Source organism: Lissotriton vulgaris, chromosome 4_1, assembly GCF_964263255.1.
Source record: "Lissotriton vulgaris chromosome 4_1, aLisVul1.2, whole genome shotgun sequence".
NCBI classification, from domain to species: Eukaryota; Metazoa; Chordata; class Amphibia; order Caudata; family Salamandridae; genus Lissotriton; species Lissotriton vulgaris.
This window is the reverse complement of record NC_141691.1, coordinates 94,925,443-94,951,963: the sequence shown is the minus strand read 5'-3', so window position 1 is coordinate 94,951,963 and position 26,521 is coordinate 94,925,443.

Genomic DNA, 26,521 nt, shown 5'->3' with positions numbered 1-26,521 from the left:
TTCGAGCTTCTTGAGCTCTTGATCACTGGCAGGGAATGAGGCAAGAAGCGGTACTTCGCAGAACATGTTTTTAATTAAATATAAAGTCCCGCCCCAGTGGGCGTCGTCATAGGCATTGTGGTTAATGTAGTCCCAATATTGCCACCAAAGACTTTGTGTTGTTCTCTCACCAAGTGGTTCGCTCGCTTCTGCCACATTCAAAATAAAATTCCATCAGGGTGAAAAGCATGTCGGCACCCTCGTCAATGTTGCCAAAGTCTTTCTGAAGTTCAAGGCCCCTTCGGTCCCACAGCGGCGCTTGAAATGTAAACACCAGGGAACGCCTCTACGGCGTCAGGACATCCACGCGACCGGACCAGCCGCTTAACATCATGCCACAAGGTTGCCCTTTAGGATGTCACACACCTCAGGGTTTCCGCACACTGAATCTCAGGAGGCAACACCGACAGCATGCCCCACGCGTTCACTGAGCCATACGCGTTTCGAGCTTCTTGAGCTCTTGATCACTGACAGGGAATGAGGCAAGAAGCGGTACTTCACGGAACATGTTTTTAATTAAATATAAAGTCCCGCCCCAGTGGGCGTCGTCATAGGCATTGTGGTTAATGTAGTCCCAATATTGCCACCAAAGACTTTGTGTTGTTCTCTCACCAAGTGGTTCGCTCGCTTCTGCCACATTCAAAATAAAATTCCATCAGGGGGAAAAGCATGTCGGCACCCTCGTCAATGTTGCCAAAGTCTTTCTGAAGTTCAAGGCCCCTTCGGTCCCACAGCGGCGCTTGAAATGTAAACACCAGGGAACGCCTCTACGGCGTCAGGACATCCACGCGACCGGACCAGCCGCTTAACATCATGCCACAAGGTTGCCCTTTAGGATGTCACACACCCCAGGGTTTCCGCACACTGAATCTCAGGAGGCAACACCGACAGCATGCCCCACGCGTTCACTGAGCCATACGCGTTTCGAGCTTCTTGAGCTCTTGATCACTGGCAGGGAATGAGGCAAGAAGCGGTACTTCGCAGAACATGTTTTTAATTAAATATAAAGTTCCGCCCCAGTGGGCGTCGTCATAGGCATTGTGGTTAATGTAGTCCCAATATTGCCACCAAAGACTTTGTGTTGTTCTCTCACCAAGTGGTTCGCTCGCTTGTGCCACATTCAAAATAAAATTCCATCAGGGTGAAAAGCATGTCGGCACCCTCGTCAATGTTGCCAAAGTCTTTCTGAAGTTCAAGGCCCCTTCGGTCCCACAGCGGCGCTTGAAATGTAAACACAAGGGAACGCCTCTACGGCGTCAGGACATCCACGCGACCGGACCAGCCGCTTAACATCATGCCACAAGGTTGCCCTTTAGGATGTCACACACCTCAGGGTTTCCGCACACTGAATCTCAGGAGGCAACACCGACAGCATGCCCCACGCGTTCACTGAGCCATACGCGTTTCGAGCTTCTTGAGCTCTTGATCACTGACAGGGAATGAGGCAAGAAGCGGTACTTCACGGAACATGTTTTTAATTAAATATAAAGTCCCGCCCCAGTGGGCGTCGTCATAGGCATTGTGGTTAATGTAGTCCCAATATTGCCACCAAAGACTTTGTGTTGTTCTCTCACCAAGTGGTTCGCTCGCTTCTGCCACATTCAAAATAAAATTCCATCAGGGGGAAAAGCATGTCGGCACCCTCGTCAATGTTGCCAAAGTCTTTCTGAAGTTCAAGGCCCCTTCGGTCCCACAGCGGCGCTTGAAATGTAAACACCAGGGAACGCCTCTACGGCGTCAGGACATCCACGCGACCGGACCAGCCGCTTAACATCATGCCACAAGGTTGCCCTTTAGGATGTCACACACCCCAGGGTTTCCGCACACTGAATCTCAGGAGGCAACACCGACAGCATGCCCCACGCGTTCACTGAGCCATACGCGTTTCGAGCTTCTTGAGCTCTTGATCACTGGCAGGGAATGAGGCAAGAAGCGGTACTTCGCAGAACATGTTTTTAATTAAATATAAAGTTCCGCCCCAGTGGGCGTCGTCATAGGCATTGTGGTTAATGTAGTCCCAATATTGCCACCAAAGACTTTGTGTTGTTCTCTCACCAAGTGGTTCGCTCGCTTGTGCCACATTCAAAATAAAATTCCATCAGGGTGAAAAGCATGTCGGCACCCTCGTCAATGTTGCCAAAGTCTTTCTGAAGTTCAAGGCCCCTTCGGTCCCACAGCGGCGCTTGAAATGTAAACACCAGGGAACGCCTCTACGGCGTCAGGACATCCACGCGACCGGACCAGCCTCTTAACATCATGCCACAAGGTTGCCCTTTAGGATGTCACACACCTCAGGGTTTCCGCACACTGAATCTCAGGAGGCAACACCGACAGCATGCCCCACGCGTTCACTGAGCCATACGCGTTTCGAGCTTCTTGAGCTCTTGATCACTGGCAGGGAATGAGGCAAGAAGCGGTACTTCGCAGAACATGTTTTTAATTAAATATAAAGTCCCGCCCCAGTGGGCGTCGTCATAGGCATTGTGGTTAATGTAGTCCCAATATTGCCACCAAAGACTTTGTGTTGTTCTCTCACCAAGTGGTTCGCTCGCTTCTGCCACATTCAAAATAAAATTCCATCAGGGTGAAAAGCATGTCGGCACCCTCGTCAATGTTGCCAAAGTCTTTCTGAAGTTCAAGGCCCCTTCGGTCCCACAGCGGCGCTTGAAATGTAAACACCAGGGAACGCCTCTACGGCGTCAGGACATCCACGCGACCGGACCAGCCGCTTAACATCATGCCACAAGGTTGCCCTTTAGGATGTCACACACCTCAGGGTTTCCTCACACTAAATCTCAGGAGGCAACACCGACAGCATGCCCCACGCGTTCACTGAGCCATACGCGTTTCGAGCTTCTTGAGCTCTTGATCACTGGCAGGGAATGAGGCAAGAAGCGATACTTGGCAGAACATGTTTTTACTTAAATATAAAGTCCCGCCCCAGTGGGCTTCGTCATAGGCATTGTGGTTAATGTAGTCCCAATATTGCCACCAAAGACTTTGTGTTGTTCTCTCACCAAGTGGTTCGCTCGCTTCTGCCACATTCAAAATAAAATTCCATCAGGGTGAAAAGCATGTCGGCACCCTCGTCAATGTTGCCAAAGTCTTTCTGAAGTTCAAGGCCCCTTCGGTCCCACAGCGGCGCTTGAAATGTAAACACCAGGGAACGCCTCTACGGCGTCAGGACATCCACGCGACCGGACCAGCCGCTTAACATCATGCCACAAGGTTGCCCTTTAGGATGTCACACACCTCAGGGTTTCTGCACACTGAATCTCAGGAGGCAACACCGACAGGATGCCCCACGCGTTCACTGAGCCATACACGTTTCGAGCTTCTTGAGCTCTTGATCACTGGCAGGGAATGAGGCAAGAAGCGGTACTTCGCAGAACATGTTTTTAATTAAATATAAAGTCCCGCCCCAGTGGGCGTCGTCATAGGCATTGTGGTTAATGTAGTCCCATTATTGCCACCAAAGACTTTGTGTTGTTCTCTCACCAAGTGGTTCGCTCGCTTCTGCCACATTCAAAATAAAATTCCATCAGGGTGAAAAGCATGTCGGCACCCTCGTCAATGTTGCCAAAGTCTTTCTGAAGTTCAAGGCCCCTTCGGTCCCACAGCGGCGCTTGAAATGTAAACACCAGGGAACGCCTCTACGGCGTCAGGACATCCACGCGACCGGACCAGCCGCTTAACATCATGCCACAAGGTTGCCCTTTAGGATGTCACACACCTCAGGGTTTCCGCACACTGAATCTCAGGAGGCAACACGGACAGCATGCCCAACGCGTTCACTGAGCCATATGCGATTCGAGCTTCTTGAGCTCTTGATCACTGGCAGGGAATGAGGAAAAAGCGGTACTTCGCAGAACATGTTTTTAATTAAATATAAAGTCCCGCCCCAGTGGGCGTCGTCATAGGCATTGTGGTTAATGTAGTCCCAATATTGCCACCAAAGACTTTGTGTTGTTCTCTCACCAAGTGGTTCACTCGCTTCTGCCACATTCAAAATAAAATTCCATCAGGGTGAAAAGCATGTCGGCACCCTCGTCAATGTTGCCAAAGTCTTTCTGAAGTTCAAGGCCCCTTCGGTCCCACAGCGGAGCTTGAAATGTAAACACCAGGGAACGCCTCTACGGCGTCAGGACATCCACGCGACCGGACCAGCCGCTTAACATCATGCCACAAGGTTGCCCTTTAGGATGTCACACACCTCAGGGTTTCCGCACACTGAATCTCAGGAGGCAACACCGACAGCATGCCCCACGCGTTCACTGAGCCATACGCGTTTCGAGCTTCTTGAGCTCTTGATCACTGGCAGGGAATGAGGCAAGAAGCGGTACTTCGCAGAACATGTTTTTAATTAAATATAAAGTCCCGCCCCAGTGGGCGTCGTCATAGGCATTGTGGTTAATGTAGTCCCAATATTACCACCAAAGACTTTGTGTTGTTCTCTCACCAAGTGGTTCGCTCGCTTCTGCCACATTCAAAATAAAATTCCATCAGGGTGAAAAGCATGTTGGCACCCTCGTCAATGTTGCCAAAGTCTTTCTGAAGTTCGAGGCCCCTTCGGTCCCACAGCGGCGCTTGAAATGTAAACACCGGGGAACGCCTCTACGGCGTCAGTACATCCACGCGACCGGACCAGCCGCTTAACATCATGCCACAAGGTTGCCCTTTAGGATGTCACACACCTCAGGGTTTCCGCACACTGAATCTCAGGAGGCAACACCGACAGCATGCCCCACGCGTTCACTGAGCCATACGCGTTTTGAGCTTCTTGACATCCTAAAGGGCAACCTTGTGGCATGATGTTAAGCGGCTGGTCCGGTCGCGTGGATGTCCTGACGCCGTAGAGGCGTTCCCTGGTGTTTACATTTCATGCGCCGCTGTGGGACCGAAGGGGCCTTGAACTTCAGAAAGACTTTGGCAACATTGACGAGGGTGCCGACATGCTTTACACCCTGATGGAATTGTATTTTGAATGTGGCAGAAGCGAGCGAACCACTTGGTGAGAGAACAACACAAAGTCTTTGGTGGCAATATTGGGACTACATTAACCACAATGCCTATGACGACGCCCACTGGGGTGGTACTTTATATTTATATTTATTAAAAACATGTTCTGCGAAGTACCGCTTCTTTCCTCATTCCCTGCCAGTGATCAAGAGCTCAAGAAGCTCGAAACGCGTATGGCTCAGTGAACGCGTGGGGCATGCTGTCGGTGTTGCCTGCTGAGATTCAGTGTGCGGAAACCCTGAGGTGTGTGACATCCTAAAGGGCAACCTTGTGGCATGATGTTAAGCGGCTGGTCCGGTCGCGTGGATGTCCTGACGCCGTAGAGGCGTTCCCTGGTGTTTACATTTCAAGCGCCGCTGTGGGACCGAAGGGGCCTTGAACTCCAGAAAGACTTTGGCAACATTGACGAGGGTGCCGACATGCTTTTCACCCTGATGGAATTTTATTTTGAATGTGGCAGAAGTGAGCGAACCACTTGGTGAGAGAACAACACAAAGTCTTTGGTGGCAATATTGGGACTACATTAACCACAATGCCTATGACGACGCCCACTGGGGCGGGACTTTATATTTAATTAAAAACATGTTCTGCGAAGTACCGCTTCTTGCCTCATTCCCTGCCAGTGATCAAGAGCTCAAGAAGCTCGAAACGCGTATGGCTCAGTGAACGGGTGGGGCATGCTGTCGGTGTTGCCTCCTGAGATTCAGTGTGCGGAAACCCTGAGGTGTGTGACATCCTAAAGGGCAACCTTGTGGCATGATGTTAAGCGGCTGGTCTGGTCGCGTGGATGTCCTGACGCCGTAGAGGTGTTCCCTGGTGTTTACATTTCAAGCACCGCTGTGGGACCGAAGGGGCCTTGAACATCAGAAAGACTTTGGCAGCATTGACGAGGGTGCCGACATGCTTTTCACCCTGATGGAATTTTATTTTGAATGTGGCAGAAGCGAGCGAACCACTTGGTGAGAGAACAACACAAAGTCTTTGGTGGCAATATTGGGACTACATTAACCACAATGCCTATGACGACGCCCACTGGGGCGGGACTTTATATTTAATTAAAAACATGTTCTGCGAAGTACCGCTTCTAGCCTCATTCCCTGCCAGTGATCAAGAGCTCAAGAAGCTCGAAACGCGTATCGCTCAGTGAACGCGTGGGGCATGCTGTCGGTGTTGCCTCCTGAGATTCAGTGTGCGGAAACCCTGAGGTGTGTGACATCCTAAAGGGCAACCTTGTGGCATGATGTTAAGCGGCAGGTCCGGTCGCGTGGATGTCCTGACGCCGTAGAGGCGTTCCCTGGTGTTTACATTTCAAGCGCCGCTGTGGGACCGAAGGGGCCTTGAACTTCAGAAAGACTTTGGCAACATTGACCAGGGTGCCGACATGCTTTTCACCCTGATGGAATTTTTTTTTTTGAATGTGGCAGAAGCGATTGAACCACTTGGTGAGAGAACAACACAAAGTCTTTGGTGGCAATATTGGGACTACATTAACCACAATGCCTATGACGACGCCCACTGGGGCGGGACTTTATATTTATTTAAAAACATTTTCTGCAAAGTACCGCTTCTTGCCTCATTCCCTGCCAATGATCAAGAGCTCAAGAAGCTCGAAACGCGTATCGCTCAGTGAACGCGTGGGGCATGCTGTCGGTGTTGCCTCCTGAGATTCAGTGTGCGGAAACCCTGAGGTGTGTGACATCCTAAAGGGCAACTTTGTGGCATGATGTTAAGCGGCTGGTCCGGTCGCGTGGATGTCCTGACGCCGTAGAGGCGTTCCCTGGTGTTTACATTTCAAGCGCCGCTGTGGGACCGAAGGGGCCTTGAACTTCAGAAAGACTTTGGCAACATTGACGAGGGTGCCGACATGCTTTTCACCCTGATGGAATTTTATTTTGAATGTGGCAGATGCGAGCGAACCACTTGGTGAGAGAACAACACAAAGTCTTTGGTGGCAATATTGGGACTACATTAACGACAATGCCTATGACGACGCCCACTGGGGCGGGACTTTATATTTAATTAAAAACATGTTCTGCGAAGTACCGCTTCTTGCCTCATTCCCTGCCAGTGATCAAGAGCTCAAGAAGCTCGAAACGCGTATGGCTCAGTGAACGCGTAGGGCATGCTGTCCGTGTTGGCTCCTGAGATTCAGTGTGCGGAAACCCTGATGTGTGTGACATCCTAAAGGGCAACCTTGTGGCATGATGTTAAGCGGCTGGTCCGGTCGCGTGGATGTCCTGACGCCGTAGAGGCGTTCCCTGGTGTTTACATTTCAAGCGCCGCTGTGGGACCGAAGGGGCCTTGAACTTCAGAAAGACTTTGGCAACATTGATGAGGGTGCCGAAATGCTTTTCACCCTGATGGAATTTTATTTTGAATGTGGCAGAAGCGAGCGAACCACTTGGTGAGAGAACAACACAAAGTCTTTGGTGGCAATATTGGGACTACATTAACTACAATGCCTATGACGACGCCCACTGGGGCGGGACTTTATATTTAATTAAAAACATGTTCTGCGAAGTACCGCTTCTTGCCTCATTCCCTGCCAGTGATCAAGAGCTCAAGAAGCTCGAAACGCGTATGGCTCAGTGAACGCGTGGGGCATGCTGTCGGTGTTGCCTCCTGAGATTCAGTGTGCGGAAACCCTTAGGTGTGTGACATCCTAAAGGGCAACCTTGTGGCATGATGTTAAGCGGCTGGTCCGGTCGCGTGGATGTCCTGACGCCGTAGAGGCGTTCCCTGGTGTTTACATTTCAAGCGCCGCTGTGGGACCGAAGGGGCCTTGAACTTCAGAAAGACTTTGGCAACATTGACGAGGGTGCCGACATGCTTTTCCCCCTGATGAAATTTTATTTTGAATGTGGCAGAAGCGAGCGAACCACTTGGTGAGAGAACAACACAAAGTCTTTGGTGGCAATATTGGGACTACATTAACCACAATGCCTATGACGACGCCCACTGGGGCGGGACTTTAAATTTAATTAAAAACATGTTCTGCGAAGTACCACTTCTTCTCTCATTCCCTGCCAGTGATCAAGAGCTCAAGAAGCTCGAAACGCGTATGGATCAGTGAACGCGTGGGGCATGCTGTCGGTGTTGCCTCCTGAGATTCAGTGTGCGGAAACCCTGAGGTGTGTGACATCCTAAAGGGCAACCTTGTGGCATGATGTTAAGCGGCTGGTCCGATCGCGTGGATTAAGCATGGGCGAATTTTGCAAATCTGGCGTTGGCGAATTTTGCGAATTTGCGAACTCGCAATCCGCAAAATCCGCGAATTCTCGCGAATTTGCGGATTTTTTTTTTTGTGTTCGCAAGGATTTCTGCCAGTTCGCAAGGATTTCTGCCAGTTCGCGAGGGTTTTGTACCAGTTCGCAATTGTGAACTTACATGTCAGCTCGCAACGGTCACGATTATGTTGTTTCTACGTCTGGTTCATCATCACAGGTTCCCAGCACCCTCTGTTTCACCCCTGCCACCCTCTGTTTCACCCATGCCACCCTCTGGTACATCAATGCCACCCTCTGGTTCATCATCACTGTAGATTATGGGGGGAAAAAGCAAGTACACCTGCCTGCTTCAACTGACATGAATTAATTTGGGGTTGATTTATTAATGTGTCACTGTTTTAAAATTCCAGTCTGGCACCTGTTTCCTTATCTGTAATTTGCTTTCTGTTGCAGTGCAATTTTTTTTCCAGGACCTCTATGGCCTACATGTAGCTATTCTATGAGCCTGCTGTGAGGGTCAGAGCAGGGTCATACAATTGTTGCAACTAGCAACTCAACTCTGGAGGGGCCCTTGTCAGGAAGCACTACAGGGAATGGTTACTAATGCTGAGTTTGAACTTTTGAACCTGCTGAATGCTTTTTTTGTGTTCACAAGGAATTCTGCCAGTTCGCAAGGATTTCTGCCAGTTCGCGAGGGTTTTGTACCAGTTCGCAATTGCGAACTTACACCGCACGCCGCAAAATTGTATCACCAAGAAAAAAAAATCCGCTGCGTGCGAATTTGCGGATTTTCGGTAAATTCGCGAGCGTTCACGGATTGCGAATTTACCGAAAATCCGCAAAATTCGCAAAATCCGCGAGCGTAACGGATTTTCCGCCCATGCTTAGCGTGGATGTCCTGACGCCATAGAGGCGTTCCCTGGTGTTTACATTTCAAGCGCCACTGTGGGACCGAAGGGGCCTTGAACTTCAGAAAGACTTTGGCAACATTGACGAGGGTGCCGACATGCTTTTCACCCTGATGGAATTTTATTTTGAATGTGGCAGAAGCGAGCAAACCACTTGGTGAGAGAACAACACAAAGACTTTGGTGGCAATATTGGGACTACATTAACCACAATGCCTATGACGACGCCCAATGGGGCGGGACTTTATATTTAATTAAAAACATGTTCTGCGAAGTACCGCTTCTTGCCTCATTCCCTGCCAGTGATCAAGAGCTCAAGAAGCTCGAAACGCGTATGGCTCAGTGAACGCGTGGGGCATGCTGTCGGTGTTGCCTCCTGAGATTCAGTGTGCGGAAACCCTGAGGTGTGTGACATCCTAAAGGGCCACCTTGTGGCATGATGTTAAGCGGCTGGTCCGGTCGCGTGGATGTCCTGACGCCGTAGAGGCGTTCCCTGGTGTTTACATTTCAAGCGCCGCTGTGGGACCGAAGGGGCCTTGAACTGCAGAAAGACTTTGGCAACATTGACGAGGGTGCCGACATGCTTTTCACCCTGATGGAATTTTATTTTGAATGTGGCAGAAGCGAGCGAACCACTTGGTGAGAGAACAACACAAAGTCTTTGGTGGCAATATTGGGACTACATTAACCACAATGCCTATGACGACGCCCCCTTGGGGCGGGACTTTATATTTAATTAAAAACATGTTCTGCGAAATACCGCTTCTTGCCTCATTCCCTGCCAGTGATCAAGAGCTCAAGAAGCTCGAAACGCGTATGGCTCAGTGAACGCGTGGGGCATGCTGTCGGTGTTGCCTCCTGAGATTCAGTGTGCGGAAACCCTGAGGTGTGTGACATCCTAAAGGGCAACCTTGTGGCATGATGTTAAGCGGCTGGTCCGGTCGCGTGGATGTCCTGACGCCGTAGAGGCGTTCCCTGGTGTTTACATTTCAAGCGCCACTGTGGGACTGAAGGGGCCTTGAACTTCAGAAAGACTTTGGCAACATTGACGAGGGTGCCGACATGCTTTTCACCCTGATGGAATTTTATTTTGAATGTGGGAGAAGCGAGCGAACCACTTGGTGAGAGAACAACACAAAGTCTTTGGTGGCAATATTGGGACTACATTAACCACAATGCCTATGACGACGCCCACTGGGGCGGGACTTTATATTTAATTAAAAACATATTCTGCGAAGTACTGCTTCTTGCCTCATTCCCTGCCAGTGATCAAGAGCTCAAGAAGCTCGAAACGCGTATGGCTCAGTGAACGCGTGGGGCATGCTGTCGGTGTTGCCTCCTGAGATTCAGTGTGCGGAAACCCTGAGGTGTGTGACATCCTAAAGGGCAACCTTGTGGCATGATGTTAAGCGGCTGGTCCGGTCGCGTGGATGTCCTGACGCCGTAGAGGCGTTCCCTGGTGTTTACATTTCAAGCGCCACTGTGGGACCGAAGGGGCCTTGAACTGCAGAAAGACTTTGGCAACATTGACGAGGGTGCCGACATGCTTTTCACCCTGATGGAATTTTATTTTGAATGTGGCAGAAGCGAGCGAACCACTTGGTGAGAGAACAACACAAAGTCTTTGGTGGCAATATTGGGACTACATTAACCACAATGCCTATGACGACGCCCACTGGGGCGGGACTTTATATTTAATTAAAAACATATTCTGCGAAGTACTGCTTCTTGCCTCATTCCCTGCCAGTGATCAAGAGCTCAAGAAGCTCGAAACGCGTATGGCTCAGTGAACGCGTGGGGCATGCTGTCGGTGTTGCCTCCTGAGATTCAGTGTGCGGAAACCCTGAGGTGTGTGACATCCTAAAGGGCAACCTTGTGGCATGATGTTAAGCGGCTGGTCCGGTCGCGTGGATGTCCTGACGCCGTAGAGGCGTTCCCTGGTGTTTACATTTCAAGCGCCACTGTGGGACCGAAGGGGCCTTGAACTTCAGAAAGACTTTGGCAACATTGATGAGGGTGCCGACATGCTTTTCCCCCCGATGGAATTTTATTTTGAATGTGGCAGAAGCGAGCGAACCACTTGGTGAGAGAACAACACAAAGTCTTTGGTGGCAATATTGGGACTACATTAACCACAATGCCTATGACGACGCCCACTGGGGCGGGACTTTATATTTAATTAAAAACATGTTCTGCGACGTACTGCTTCTTGCCTCATTCCCTGCCAGTGATCAAGAGCTCAAGAAGCTCGAAACGCGTATGGCTCAGTGAACGCGTGGGGCATGCTGTCGGTGTTGCCTCCTGAGATTCAGTGTGCGGAAACGCTGAGGTGTGTGACATCCTAAAGGGCAACCTTGTGGCATGATGTTAAGCGGCTGGTCCGGTCGCGTGGATGTCCTGACGCCGTAGAGGCGTTCCCTGGTGTTTACATTTCAAGCGCCCCTGTGGGACCGAAGGGGCCTTAAACTTCAGAAAGACTTTGGCAACATTGAGGAGGGTGCCGACATGCTTTTCACCCTGATGGAATTTTATTTTGAATGTGGCAGAAGCGAGCAAACCACTTGGTGAGAGAACAACACAAAGTCTTTGGTGGCAATATTGGGACTACATTAACCACAATGCCTATGACGACGCCCACTGGGGCGGGACTTTATATTTAATTAAAAACATGTTCTGCGAAGTACCGCTTCTTGCCTCATTCCCTGCCAGTGATCAAGAGCCCAAGAAGCTCGAAACGCGTATGGCTCAGTGAACGCGTGCGGCATGCTGTTGGTGTTGCCTCCTGAGATTCAGTGTGCGGAAACCCTGAGGTGTGTGACATCCTAAAGGGCAACCTTGTGGCATGATATATATATATATATATATATATACCTGGTCTCAAGAGCCCTCAAGATCCCTTCTCGGTTACCTCCCCTCCTAAGTGGACCTATGGCGTCAATAGCATAGTATCTAAGGAGCCCACTGTTATTATTATGGAACTCCTTAAAATGCCTGGCTACAGGGTATGTGGCGTCGTTCGTGTTGATTGCACGGATGTGCTGGAGCACCCTCTTGTGCACCTGCAATTTGGTACTACCAATATATTGCAGGCCACACGGGCACTCCAGCACATACACCACATATTCCGATTTACAGGTTAGTTGCTTGGTAATTTTACGGGGCACTGTAGAAAATGCTGTCAGGGACTCGGTTTTGTTGAGTCCCTGCGAGCAAGCCTTGCAACTGGAACATTTTCTAAACCCGCGGCTCGCTGCTAACCAGCTTTTCGGAGGGATCACTTCGGGGCTGGATTTGACCAGGGCATTTTGCAACGAAAACGCCTTCCTGAAAGTGATCGCAGGTTTGTTGGGCATATGTTCTCCTATAACTGGATCTAGTTTAATTAGATTCCAGTGCTGATTGATGATTTTTCTCAGCGCCCCATGTTGACTGTTATAGGCCCAAATGATCTGATTGGTTGCTCACTGCTGGCTGCACTAGTTTTCTGAGGTTTCCGATGGGTCAGCGCTTCAGTGCGGGATAGGGCATTCGCTTTCCTGATCGCTGTATCGATAAGATGTTCTTCATAGCCCCTAGCAAGGAACCTTTGCTTACTTGCCGCTTGTGCCTCGCTGCAGTGAAATTCTGTGCTGCAGACCCGCCGAATTCTAAGCATCTCCCCGTAGGGGATGCTACGAATTAAATGCGGGGGATGGTGGCTGTCAGCATGCAATATAGTATTGCCCGCAGTGGGCTTTCTATAAAGCTTGGTTTCTAGCTTGCCCTGACTGACCTCCAGAGTAACATCAAGGAAATGTGCTGTGTCCTGACTGATGTGCGATGTGAAAGACAGGTTATATGAGTTCTTGTTCAAAACATCAATGAAACTGGTTACTTGCTCATATGTTCCTCGCCATATCATAAGGATATCATCGATGTATCTATACCATCGAATGATATGGCGGGTGCAGATGTCTTGGTGAATACCATTGAGGACCTGTCTCTCCCAGTACCCCATATGTAGACAGGCATAACTGGGAGAGAAACAGGCCCCCATGGCAACCCCTCTGATTTGTTGGTAATAGCGGTTGAGGAACATAAAATAGTTGTGATGCAAACAGAAGCTCATCATGGCAAGTAACATTTTGTTATGTTCTAACAGCTCTATTGGTCGCTTGCCAAGAAAAAACTCTGAGGCCCTTAACCCATCTTTATGTACTATTTTTAATAACTTAATGTTTTTTAATTGATGTAATATTAGTTCATATTGAGTGTTTGGGGTGTATATTAGGTTTATGCCTCCATTATTTTCCACGAAGTGAGTTGCAGTAGCAATAGGCAATGGTGCCTGATTGAAGGCGCACATTTGCTATTGTTGAAGGACCTTTTTGCCTGTAGTAAATGTAGAGGTACAGCAAAGAGCTTACTCTTTTGTGAGCGTGTTTGATCTGCTGTTCATCCCTAAACCCTCCCATGCCCCTCCACTAACACTCTCCCATTTAGGAATAAGCAGTGTCTATTTTCTGGTCACCCCCAGCCACTTCAACATTGACCACCAAACGTACACCTAGGAAATGATGGGCGTGGCAGAGGCCTCAGCACACAGGTATGTGAACTGCATTTTGTAGTAAGTGAGCAGGACTGCTGAAATACACTAAACATACTAGAACTGTAGTTTATGAATCAGGCTCCAAGTGCGCAATGAAAAGAGGCAAATCACAACAATGCCCGATTCGCATAACTAACTACAGACAAAATGCTAAACTTACTACCATGTTGGTATTCACAGAAGGCACTTACTCATTTCGGTATTCACAGAAGTCAGGAGTCCTAACTTTAGAACTCCTAAATAACTCCTAAATAACTTCTGTAAAATTATGGGGGCATATTACCAACAACTAGCGATAATTATCGCTATGTTGGTTTAGCGGCGATTTTTTTATCGCCGAGCTGCGGCGATTTTTATCGCTTAGGAACCTTGCTATTATCAAGGTATACCTCCAAAGGATACAAATCGGCAATAATGCATGAATTTCGCTGAAAAATCAGCGATATTCATGCATTACCGAGCTAATGCTCTTAGCCATGTTATCCACCTACCATTGGATAACATGGCTAAGAACTGCTCAGGGGCAGGTGTTAGCTTTTGGAGATATTCGCGCTTAGCACGAATATCTCCAAAAGTTGGTAATAGGAGATAGCGATGTTAGTAACTGTTTCCAGTCGCTAACATCTTGGCACGCCCACTTTGCATGTCATTAGTGTTAAATATCACTGACATGCAAAGCGGGGCCCAAGATGGTCGCTATCTCCTACTAGCTGTCGCTAACTGGTGTTAGCGACAGCTAGGTAATAGGGAGATAATTTTATATCCGCTTTCTTGACTTTTAAAGCCAAAAAAAACCCTTGATAATATGCCCCATGATTTTTCTTAGTTTAGGAGTAGTAAAGTAAGGACTCCTAACTTTAGGACTCCTAAATGCCTTCTGTGAATACCGAATGTCTTAAAATTAGGATTTTTCTCAGTTTAGGAGTCCTAAAGTTAGGAGTCCTAACTTTACTACTCCTAAACTGAGAAAAATCCTAACTTTAAGACTTTCGGTATTCGCAGAAGGCATTTAGGAATCTAAGTTAGGACTACTAACTTCTGTGAATACCGAAATGAGTAAGTGCCTTCTGTGAATACCAAAATGGTAATAAGGTTAGGATTATGTCTTAAATTCTGTGAATTCGGCCCACAGTCTGTGGCACTCTAACTGATGGCAGGGGTATCAATGAGTACCCAGTTGAGAATCAACTGGTAATTGGAAGCAGAGATGACAGGGCCAGACTTACTTATTGCAGTTGGTTTCTAGGTCCCAAACAGGGAAAAACATGCTAGACAAAGTTTTACCTGGTCCAGTTATATATGGGGTTTCTGATTCGCGGGATCACACCTAGGCACATTTTCTTCCAGATTTAAGCAAGAGTTACATTTGTACATAAACTCATTAGATTTTACTGCAGAGATTTCTGCACCTAGTAAAACTCGAACACAGTGATTCAAACTGGGGACTCTGGTGGGCACAAAAGAATGAAATTGTGGCCATTTTTTCCTTCTTTTGAGTACCTGCAGGAAGCAATTTTGATGGTATTTTGTGTTTTGGCAGAACAATCTGGAAGGGATGTTCTCTGCTCCTTATATTCCCTGGCACAATATTTAAAACTGTCAAACTGACATTATTTTCCACTCCAGTGTTTTACAAACTATGCACCATCTGCCTGAGCAGAGCAGATGTGATAATTAAGTTTTATTTACTCACTTATTGGTGGCACTCACAAGCCACTACAATGACAAACAAGAGCTGAGTAGCACAAAGAACAGAAGGGATTCATTGTTAGAAAATGAAAAACATTCAACAAGCATTTACCTTCACAGCTTCAGTTACCTAATTTCCCCATTCCCATTGTGCAGTGCAGTTGTCGCCAGTGCCTCCTCTGGCACAACCAATGTTACCCTATCTGACACATAAATACAAAAGAGAAAGTTGTATTCACCAGAATTTTACTGATAAGTCTGATCAGTTAACATGGGCGAATTTTGCGAATCTGGCGTTCGCGAATTTGCGTATTTGCGAACTCGCAATCCGCAAAATCCGTGAATTATCGCGAATTTGCGGATTTTTTTGTTTTTTTTGTGTTCGCAAGGGTTTCTGCCAGTTCGCGAGGGTTTTGTACCAGTTCGCAATTGCGAACTTACTTGTCGGCACGCAACGGTCGCGACTATGTTGTTTCTACGTCTGGTTCATCATCATCGGTTCACAGCACCCTCTGTTTCAACACTGCCACCATCTGTTTCACCTATGCCACCCTCTGGTACATCAATGCCACCCTCTGGTTCATCATCACTGTAGATTATTGGGGGGAAAAGCAAGCACACCTGCCCTGCTTCAACTGACATGGATTAATTTGGGGTTGGTTTATTAATGTGTCACTGTTTTAAAATTCCAGTCTGGCACCTGCTTCCTTATCAGTAATTTGCTTTCTGATGCAGTGCATTTTTTTTTCCAGGACCTTTGTGGCCTACTTGTAGCTATTCTATGAGCCTGCTGTGAGGGTCAGAGCAGGGTCATACAATTGTTGCAACTAGCAACTGAACTCTGGAGGGGCCCCAGTCAGGAAGCACTACACGGAATGGTTACTAATTAAGAGTTTGAACTTTTGCACCTGCTGAGTGCTTTCACTTTTGCAAAACTCGTTTTTCTGCAATTTCGCGGGATTCGCGGGGCGCAAACATGCACGAGATTGAATTCGGAAGCCGCGAATTCGTGCGAATATGCGATTTGTTTTTTTGCGGTGTGTTAGTTTTTTGTGCGTTTTAGCGAGCCGCTTGTAGCGCAACGGCGCGAAGTTACCCTCGTGGTCGTTCACGGGCGCGGCCATCTTGTTTGCATGACGTATTTCCGGCTCGCTAGTACAATTTCGCATGTGTTCGCGAGCAAAATCTTGCGCAAACTTACCCACGCGGTCGTGAATGGGCGCGGCCATCTTGTTTCTCATTTATTGCTATGGTTCTGGGCATGCTTCTTCTATCCTATCTGAATCTCTGCCATCCTTTGCTTGTTTGAAGTTTTTTGTGATCTATTTTACTTATTATCTATCCCTCTATTTTTCTAGCTCTATATTTTTGTGTTTTCTGCTACTTTTGGTTAATTTTAAACTACTTTTTTAAACTCTTTTCTTTTCTTCTCTTCCCTATTCTATTTTCTTTATTATTTAGCTTCCTTTCTGCCCAGACCATGGTAAAGGGAGCTGGGAAGCAGCCCGAGAAGGGGAAGGGTCCCGCACCCCGTGCCTGGCTCCCGTGCCGGCGTTTGAGGGGGGAGACAGTCACACCTCGGGAGATCTTCAGCCCGGAGGAGGTGGCCGCACTAATTTTTTATGTTCAGCGCTACCTCCCCAGGACCATCATGGCAGGCGGCAAGATCGGTAGCGGGTACGGGATCCGGGAGAGCCCGAAGCGGTGGGAGGAGGTGTGTTGGGCCATGTACCACCACTCTCGGGTCCGGCGCACCTACAACCAGGCCACCCACCGCTGGACGGATGTCCTGGACCGTGAACGCGATCTGCTCGACCTGCTTGGCCTTGAGATCCCCGGGCTTGGTGAATAGTAGTAGCTATTTCTTTACTACTCTGTTTAATCCTGCTCTGTGTGTTATTATATTGCAAATTTTTGTTTTTTACCAAGGACAATAATGCGGCTGATTACATTGTAGGTAAATTATATTTCAAAATCTTCTGTGCATTTCAGGTGCACTGCTCTCCTTCTCAGTAGTGTTGCTACTATGCTTATTTGTTTTCGATTTTGTGTTCATTTCATTGGCCTGTGAAATTATGTATGAGTGTAGTTTAAAGAACTGCGTAATGCTAGACACTAAGGTTCAGATTTTTAATTACCGGCGCACCCCAGCAAAGTAGAAGGGATGTGCCAGTAATTGTGCGCCATGCCACCACCACCCATGGTGTGCCGTACTTACAATGCGGCGCACCATGGGCCCAAAACGTCACCAAAGCGTTACGGATCTGTGCCGTAAAGGCGGCGCATTGCTGGAGTTGCGTCGCAACGATGGCGCAGCTCCATCAATGCTCTGGGGTGCCCTATCTCCCCAATGCTGCGTCAAGCCGTACGTCTGCTTCAAGCAGGCGCAGGGTTTGAGTCACGCAGCATTGTCCTTAAAGTGACTGATTGGAATCTTGTAGATTTCCCTCAGCCACTTTTAGGATGCGTTCCTGCGCAGGAACACCCTCCCTTGCGCCGGACCGCCCTCTGATGGCGCAGGGCTTTACAACGTGATGCATCTCCCATATGCGTCACGTTGTTAATATACGCCACTCCATTGCGCCTCTTTTTTTCTGCCGCTGCGTCACAAAAGTCACGCAACAATGGAGCAAAAGAGCCGCAAGGGGCTTCTAAATCAGCCCCTACAGACTCAAGTCCAGTCCTTCCTTTGTACACATGGCGATAAGAAGAAATAGTGGTGGTGGATTGATAGTTTGAGTATCTTTTTTTAATGACTGGTTAATATAGTAGGAAACTTTAGTGTTGTCGCTGATCTGCAATCACGATGGACATTGTCTGTCACTTCACGTGCTGCGGACTGCAGCCTGCCAATCCGAGGCAAACCTTTTTCGTACTTTATTTAGCGAGTTACATAAGATCTTTCCAAGTCGACGGTCCGCAAATCAAGCACTACTAATAACGTAGTAGACCACGTGAGATCGGTCAATATATCCCGTGGAATAGTTGTCTATTTGCTATTTCGCCACCATTTTTTGTTATTGTTCTTTTGAAATGTTTGATTTGGTTGACAAATATCATCCATGTTTTCTGGTCTTTCTTTCTTTCATGTTGTATATCAGCTCCCCCCAGGGTCAAGAGGACACAGGAGGAGGAGGAGGGTGCTGTTGAACAGGATGCAGGCCAGGATCGGGCAGGCGAGGGATCCTTTGCTGGCCCCAGTAAGTTTTAATTTTAATATAGAGTACCTATTTTTTCCTAGCGTTCCTCATTCGATTTTTTCTAAATCGTCTTTGATCTTCTTTTAGACTGGATCTAAATTCTTATCCTGCCTCAACTATGACTCCCTGTGGTATTACTAGATTATTCTTATTAGTCTGTCTGTGTAGCTAACTAAGATTGCACATTTGGCAATTCCATTGGACTCCCATTCTAGTCAGCAAAAGCTCTATGCACTGAGTGCAGTCCTCTGGGAATGTCCATAATGTCTTTTCAAGTCTTCTAAATGTTTATGCTTTGACAATTGCCAACAATAAAAAGGTGAATGACCACCAATAAAGAATAAGATACTACTTTACTTTTGGTTTGGATAGTAGGACAATCCATTCTACTACTGTTGCAGGGACAAATCTGCACAAACAGAACTATGGACACTAAATAATGCATTGCTTTGCTTATCAATTATAATAGGTTCTGTTAGACTTTCCACATACCTCAGTGATAACAGACTTTGTAGTTGAACCCCAAATCTCCTTACTGACTAGATAGTGTGGCAGAGTCATTTAGCTCCCAAAGTCACCGATGATTGATCCCCAATGATGATTAGATTATCCAACGCAGGACAAGAGTACGGAGTCAGAGTCAAGAAGTGTCAGAGGTACGGACTCATGCTTGCAAAAATTCCAAAACCTTTAGCTCATCCACTCTAGTCTGGAGGACCAAAAACCACAGAGTCTATTTAAGTTTAAAAGCTTTATTAAAAGTAAACACATTTATTAAAATCAAGATTGTCATAAAACTAAACGTTTAACTGAAAATGGAAAAGTGCTTAGTGCTGACGATTAATTGGACACATTTCTTGTGGTCGAGCCGAGCTCTCACCTGGTTTGAACTTGATCCTGGTCGTGTTCTTAGAAGTCAAGCCACTGTCTGTTAGGAGAAAAAGTGGTGCGTGTTAAAAATAAAAAGCAAGCATTCATCAGTTGTGCCAAAAAGTGCAGCAAGACAACAGCCTTCCCTGGAAAAAGGGACATTTTTACTTTAGAGTAAACAGTCACAAATTATTACATTGTATTCTCTTTTTTTCACATTTATTTATTCCTCCTAGACCAAATATTATATAGTAGTGAGTGGTGTATTCTAACATTCTTAAATGTACTTTGTAGATGGAACATCTGGTGGCGGGGCCAGCGCGGAGGTGGTGGTATTGGACGAGGTGAACAACTCTGGGGAGGAGGCGGTGCAAGTGCCGGATGTGCCTGTGAGGGTTAACACGGTGGTGCCGGGCAGAGGTAAGCTATATATTCCTTACTTATTGATATTGAAGACTGCAGAGTGTGCTTTCTGCACGGGTGTATTATAAATCAACCAGGTAGTAGCCTCCTCTAAATGTACTTCGACTTAGCTGTGAAGTTTTTGGCGAGAAGAATCCCAATCAGATCTGAGATGAACTTGATGGATGGGATGAACGAAAAGCGAAAGAAGGGTGTAAGTAAGTGTGGAAGGACGAGAAATTTAATGATGACTGGCAAAGAAGAATGATATGTGTTTGCTTGGTCCCCGAGGTGGCTGGGAAGGAAAGAATATGGTATGGTGCATGGCTGGGTGAATGATGAAGCAAGGATGGGTGGAAGGAGAACAGCCTGGGTGGGTGAAACAGAAACTGTATGTGTGCATATACTTTGAATGGATGAATGCCTGGATCATGGTACTATCTGACTCTTAGATAGCATATGTGTATCTAGAGAGAGTAGACGGTCACTGGATGAACTAAGTGTTACTTTGAAGAGCATGTAACACCGCACCCGCACGTCCGTTCCAGTGTAGGAAAGGCAAGGAAAAGAAGTTGTAATTTTGTCCAAATACTACCATGAATAGTAGCAGTAGTTTGTATTGCAACTGCAAGCACAGCATATATCCGGTTATTACGGTGGACAATCCCTATTATTATTATTATTATTATTTTTAATTTGTATACAGAAGCGCAACTAAACCCAAAGGCATCAAGGCGCTGAAGATGGTAACCAGAGAGCTCAGGTATCAACCAGGGGGGGGAACTTAGGGATAAGCTGCTAGAAATAACCAAGTCTTAAGTGCCTTGCGGAATTGGAGGTGAGAGGAGATCAACTTGAGATCACTAGGGAGCGTATTCCAAAGTCTAGGCGCAAGGAAGCGAAAAGACCTTCCTCCCCACCGAACCTTGGATATACGATCCCTACCTCTCTTAATAACTTTAGTTTAGTAGTAGTACGTCATTCATGTGTGGGTGTATCACTGTTCACTCAATAATAAGCAAAGCACCTAAAGTCATCCCATATGTCATCAAATACATCCCATGTGAAGTGATAGATAATCAGATTATTTAGCTTCTTCATTTTCCTTTTCTAGTACTCATTTGCACTGTAGGGTGAAAGCTAAATTAATTAAGCAGTAGCCCTTTTAACAGAGTATTCTCAGTGACACCCGTAATAGAAAAGAAAGAGCTTCACCACCTGCATGTACTGGACCGGTACAGTAACGCAAGTCTGTCTCACTCATCATGGTGTGCGTCTGTTTTTCTCGGGTGCAAGTTCACTGCGCTGGCATTATGCCGGCTTGCATAAGATAACGTACCAATTTTCCTAATCAAGAGAGAAGAAGAAGAATAAGACTGATGTACTGTCATAGTCGACTGTAATGGAAGTCCATAGTGCTCGTAGAATTTGTTCCTTAAACTCCCACTAATGTTAGAGCAAGGATGAAGAAGTCGGAGGTTAGATAGATACTGTCCTCAATAGTTATGTACTGTGCTTTCAATTTGCTACTTGTACTGTGACACAACTTTCTGCTCAATCATTTTGTGTTAATCTTGAGGAGCATTGGTTACAGACTATGTCTTTCTTTCTTCATATAGTTGCTCCTTCCAAATCAAACAGACCATCAAGGAGGGAGCTGGCTCGAATGGCCCGGCAACGGAGGCTGGATGCCACTGTCGCCGAATATCGGCGGCTGGTGGCCCTGGAGGAGGAGGAGACGCAGTCTACCGGTACAACAACAACATCCACTGGGACAGCTGCATCCTCCTCCGTGCCCCCATGGGCTGCCACCCAGCGCAGTGCTCCTGCGGTACGGAGCCGGGCTACCAAAGCCAACCGCCACCGCCGAGCAGCAAAGACAGCAGCTGCCCCCCACAGGAGTTGCAAGGCACGCCAGCGCCGCTTATGCCTCAAAGTGTCCTACCTGGAGCAGGAGGTCCTAACCTATAAGAACTTGGTGGAGGGCCTCCGCTTCGACCCTGCCACTCTCCGCAAGGAGTATGATGCCCTGGCCGCTAAAGTCAACAGCACCCTGCTGTAGTGTCCTTTGCCCCTTTTTTAGAGACTTTTGGGGGGTGGGAATTGGGAGTTGGGTTATTTTTGGGACTTTTGAAGGACAATCGTTAGGGTTAGGGAGGGTCTTGCGGGAGATTATTTTGTTAGGGCTACAAAAATATACTTTTTGAAATTTTATCTGACCATACCTGTTTTTTACTGCTTTTGAGTCTGGTGGGTGGGGGTTTAACAGTAAGTTTGTTTTCCTGAAGAGTCCTAGGACTTTAGTAGTACTACCGCCAATCTCTCGTCTCTCCTAATACTCCATTATACTACCTCCAACCAAACGCTTATCTTACCTGTAATTTGTGTTTGAAAGTAGGGCTAGGCCCAGGGCTGGCTCCACGGGAAATGGCGATTAAGGTTGGCAATCCTGGGTGGATGAAATGTCCTCCTCATTGCGGTGGTACTAGTGGTGTGACACAGTGGCAGTTGCATGCCTATGGAAAAAAAAGAAAATGAAACCTGGTTTGTCTTACTGTAGCATTACAACGGTACGATAGAGAATATAGCAGGAGACAGTACACTAGAACAGTGCTTCAATGTAGCCTAGCAAATGGTAAAGTATTGAAAGTATAACTTGTACTTGTGTTGGATTTCTTTGACATAGGCTACTACTACAAGAAATAGTACTGAAGCTGAGTAAGTCTAGAATATATCCTCGGATTCCTTTACCAGCCTGTTGCTATGACCTTATCCTCCCCAGCAAGTGTGTGGAATTATTGATGTCATTTAGTCACACATCAAGCAAAACCACACAGCCCGGGGGAAGAGGGTTAGGGTTTGGAAAATGGATGGGAATGGGGGTTTCTTTTTGGGTAGGTTTTGTTGAGAGAAGAAAAAAAAAGCACAGCATGGACAAACAATAATTGAAGATAAAGAAATCTTTGGGTACAAAGCTAACCATAAATCTTTTAAGTGACATAAAGGAAGTGCATGCACTACTGCATGCATTGTTACTGAAAAGTAAGTAGTACTAGAATGCGACAGTACAGGGCTGCAGCGTTTTCACTTGCCTATCTCTGCACTCAGAGAAACACTTCTTACATTAAATTAGGTTTAAAAAATAGCCGAAGTAAAACCTATAGAATGGCTGTAGGGATCAATTTAGAAGCAGAGAGAGATCCAAGAAATGCAGTCACACTCATAGAAGAAAACAATGGATACTGTATCTGTATGTTGTTGTAGTTGTCCTGTTGAATTTGGTAAGTAAGTTGCATGCAGCAAACAATTCCTCTTATTAGCGGCACTCCTCCATTCCAGCTGACGCTTCGTCCAATGTTGGTGACCAGAAGACACCCTGTCCACTGCCTGCCTTGCGGATGCTGAATTGCGGCTCGCTAAATAATCCTTTTTTCCCCATTGCACAGAATGAAACCCGGCCTGTAATTATTGAACGAAAAACAGGAAGTGATATTACAACACCACTGATAAATAAATAAAAGGTATGTACGCTGTGTAGTGCAAAAAGTCACACTTTGATTTTCCTAATAGACAGTACAATATTTTTGAAAGTGCGTACTCTGTCTGAGTCACCTTTTGAAGGATAAATAAGTATGGGCAAATTAATTTAGCGGATCTTTCCCCTCAAGCTAGGTGTACTGTAAACTGTGTTTTAGAACAAAATTAGACCTTCCCAGCAGTGCTCCCACCCAGACCCTTACTAAAGGCAGTCGCAAAAATGTAGAAGACCCCCAATCAGATCTCAAAAAATGAGGCCTAGCAGAAAACTGGTGACAAAACGTACTTTGAAAGTAAAAGTAGACCCAAATACCCCCTTACCCACCGTGGATTGTATTCAAACCACTTGCAAGCAAGCAAAAGTATCCATAGCCAGCATCGCTCGAAGACTCGAAAACCCCCCCACCCAAACACATGCAATAGAAATACTGCTAACCCTAACGAGCCCTAAGTTAAGAATAGTGGCAAAGGCTTTCTTTAACTATGCCAAATCCCCTTTTCCCACCATGGATTTTCTTCAAATGACTTGCAACCAAAATTACACATTCTCACGAGTGCTCTAAGACCCCAGAACTCAGTTGCAAAAATCTAGAACACCCCAAAACACATGCAATCCTGCTGCTAGGGCTAACCCTAACGAACCCTAAGTTACAAAAAGTGCCAAAAGGCTTTTCCTTATGGATTTTGTCCAAACCACTTCTATCCGGTATTAGACCTTCCCAGGAATGCCCCAAGACCCGCCAACCCACCCGCAAAAAAGCACAACACCCCCAAACAGCCAAAAAGGAAAATCTCATACTTACAATATTTCTAGGCCTTCGGTCCAAACTCGCTGTGCAGCTAGGTCATAACTCCCGTTTTCCACCACGGATTTCCTGAAAAGCAAATGCAATCAAGATTAGACTGTCCCAGCAGTGCTCCCAGACCCCAAAACTCACCCACAAACACCCGGAACCCCCCCAAAGAGCACCTCAAAGGCAAGCAAGTCAGTCAAAAACGCAAAAAAAATTCTGCCTCCGATTTGGTCCAAACCACTTTTATCCGGTATTAGAGCTTCCCAGCAATCGCCCCAGAGCCGTCAACACAGGAGAAAACTAGTAGAAGACGCCCAAACAGCCAAAAAGCAAAAGTACAAAAATGGGGACTTAGTCATTTTCTTGCCAATTTCCAAAATCACTCAGCGCGCGCTCTGCAGCTAGGCACTAACTCCCCTTTGCCACCATGGATTTGCTTCAAACCTCTTGCAAACTAAAGTATCCGTAGCCAGCAGTGCTCCCAGACCCCGAAACCCACCCACAAACACCAGGAAGCCCCCCAATCAGGCCCCCGAAAACGCTACATTGAGCAAAATGTCAGAAATAGCAAAAAAAAATTCTGCATGGATTTTGTCCAAACCACTTCTATCCGGTATTAGACCTTCCCAGGAATGCCCCAAGACCCGCCAACCCACCCGCAAAAAAGCACAACACCCCCAAACAGCCAAAAAGGAAAATCTCATACTTACAATATTTCTCGGCCTTCGGTCCAAACGCGCTGTGCAGCTAGGTCATAACTCCCGTTTTCCACCACGGATTTCCTGAAAAGCAAATGCAATCAAGATTAGACTGTCCCAGCAGTGCTCCCAGACCCCAAAACTCACCCACAAACATCCGGAACCCCCCCAAAGAGCACCTCAAAGGCAAGCAAGTCAGCAAAAACGCAAAAAAAATTCCGCCGATGATTTGGTCCAAACCACTTTTATCCGGTATTAGAGCTTCCCAGCAATGGCCCCAGAGCCGTCAACTCACCCGCAAAGAAGTAGAACACCCCCACAAGTGCTGAGTCTTTCTTCATTGTGCGTAATCCAGCCCTCTGCTTTGAGGGAAATAGGAGTCTGGAGGAGGAGGATAGAGGAGCATGTTCTTCTGAACTTGTGAACCTGAGGAATGCAGACTGCGGCACCTTCAAATCAATAAGCAAACAAGTGAAGACAGTTCTGCTGATGGGCTTGTTTTTGTGATTAGGTGATTAAAGTTTGAATTATATCAACTGTGCACAACAAAGAAAGACAGACACACAGGAATAAAAGTGAATAAGGACTAAAAAGAAAGTTATTGATTTATTGTCTCATTTTCAGGGCTCAGTATCAGTGAATAAGAATAAGGCTTCGTCATCATACTCTGCGAATTCAGGCAGGGTGAGCTCAGTGTCACCTAACAGAGAAGAAATTCCCTCATCTACGTTGCTGTCCACCTCGTCTTCATCCGGCGTGCTTTCTCGTACTTTGTAATCTGGTGGTATGAGGTGCTGATTCATCTTGATCGTTGTTAACCTCTCCACATTTTTGGGCGAGAGGCGGCTCCGTTTGGAAGTTACAATGCCACCAGCAGCACTGAAAACACGTTCAGAAGACACGCTTGCGAGTGGGCAAGACAAGTAGTTTAAAGCCAGGTTGGAGAGCTGTGGCCACAATTCTTTTTTCCCATGCCAATACGCCAATGGGTCAGCATTAACATAGACCTCTGTTGAGTCATTCAGATAGTCCTGCACCATCGACTCGAGGTCCTCCAAGGTTCCTCCACTTTGCTTAGCTTTTGCTGTGACCTTTTGAGAACCAAACCGAAGCCAAGTTATCCAATCCTCTTCAGCATCCAATGTTACTGTTGTGTCTGGTGCAGAGGATCCGGTTGTCAGTGTCTTTAACGGCTGAGAGGTCACTTGTGCCACAGCCACAGGTGCAGAAGTGGATTGTTTTGACTGGGGATGGCCTGCTGATGCTGATGCTGATGTACTGCCTTTTCCTTCAATGAGCTGCCGTTCTCTTTCAAACCTCTTTTAGCCAACGTTTGTACTTTGTAACATCTTCATCAGCAAAAGGAAAGAATGCTCGGCCTGCCAGCGACTTTTTGTAGCGTGGATCCAGAATAGTAGCACAAATGTAATGCTGTTCTGAGTGGATCATTTTAAGACGTTCATCACCTTGTAGGCGCTCTAATAATTTCTCCGCCAAAACAAAAGGGTCTTGGTTTTTTTCATCTTTTTGAAACACAGAAGACACTGCCTT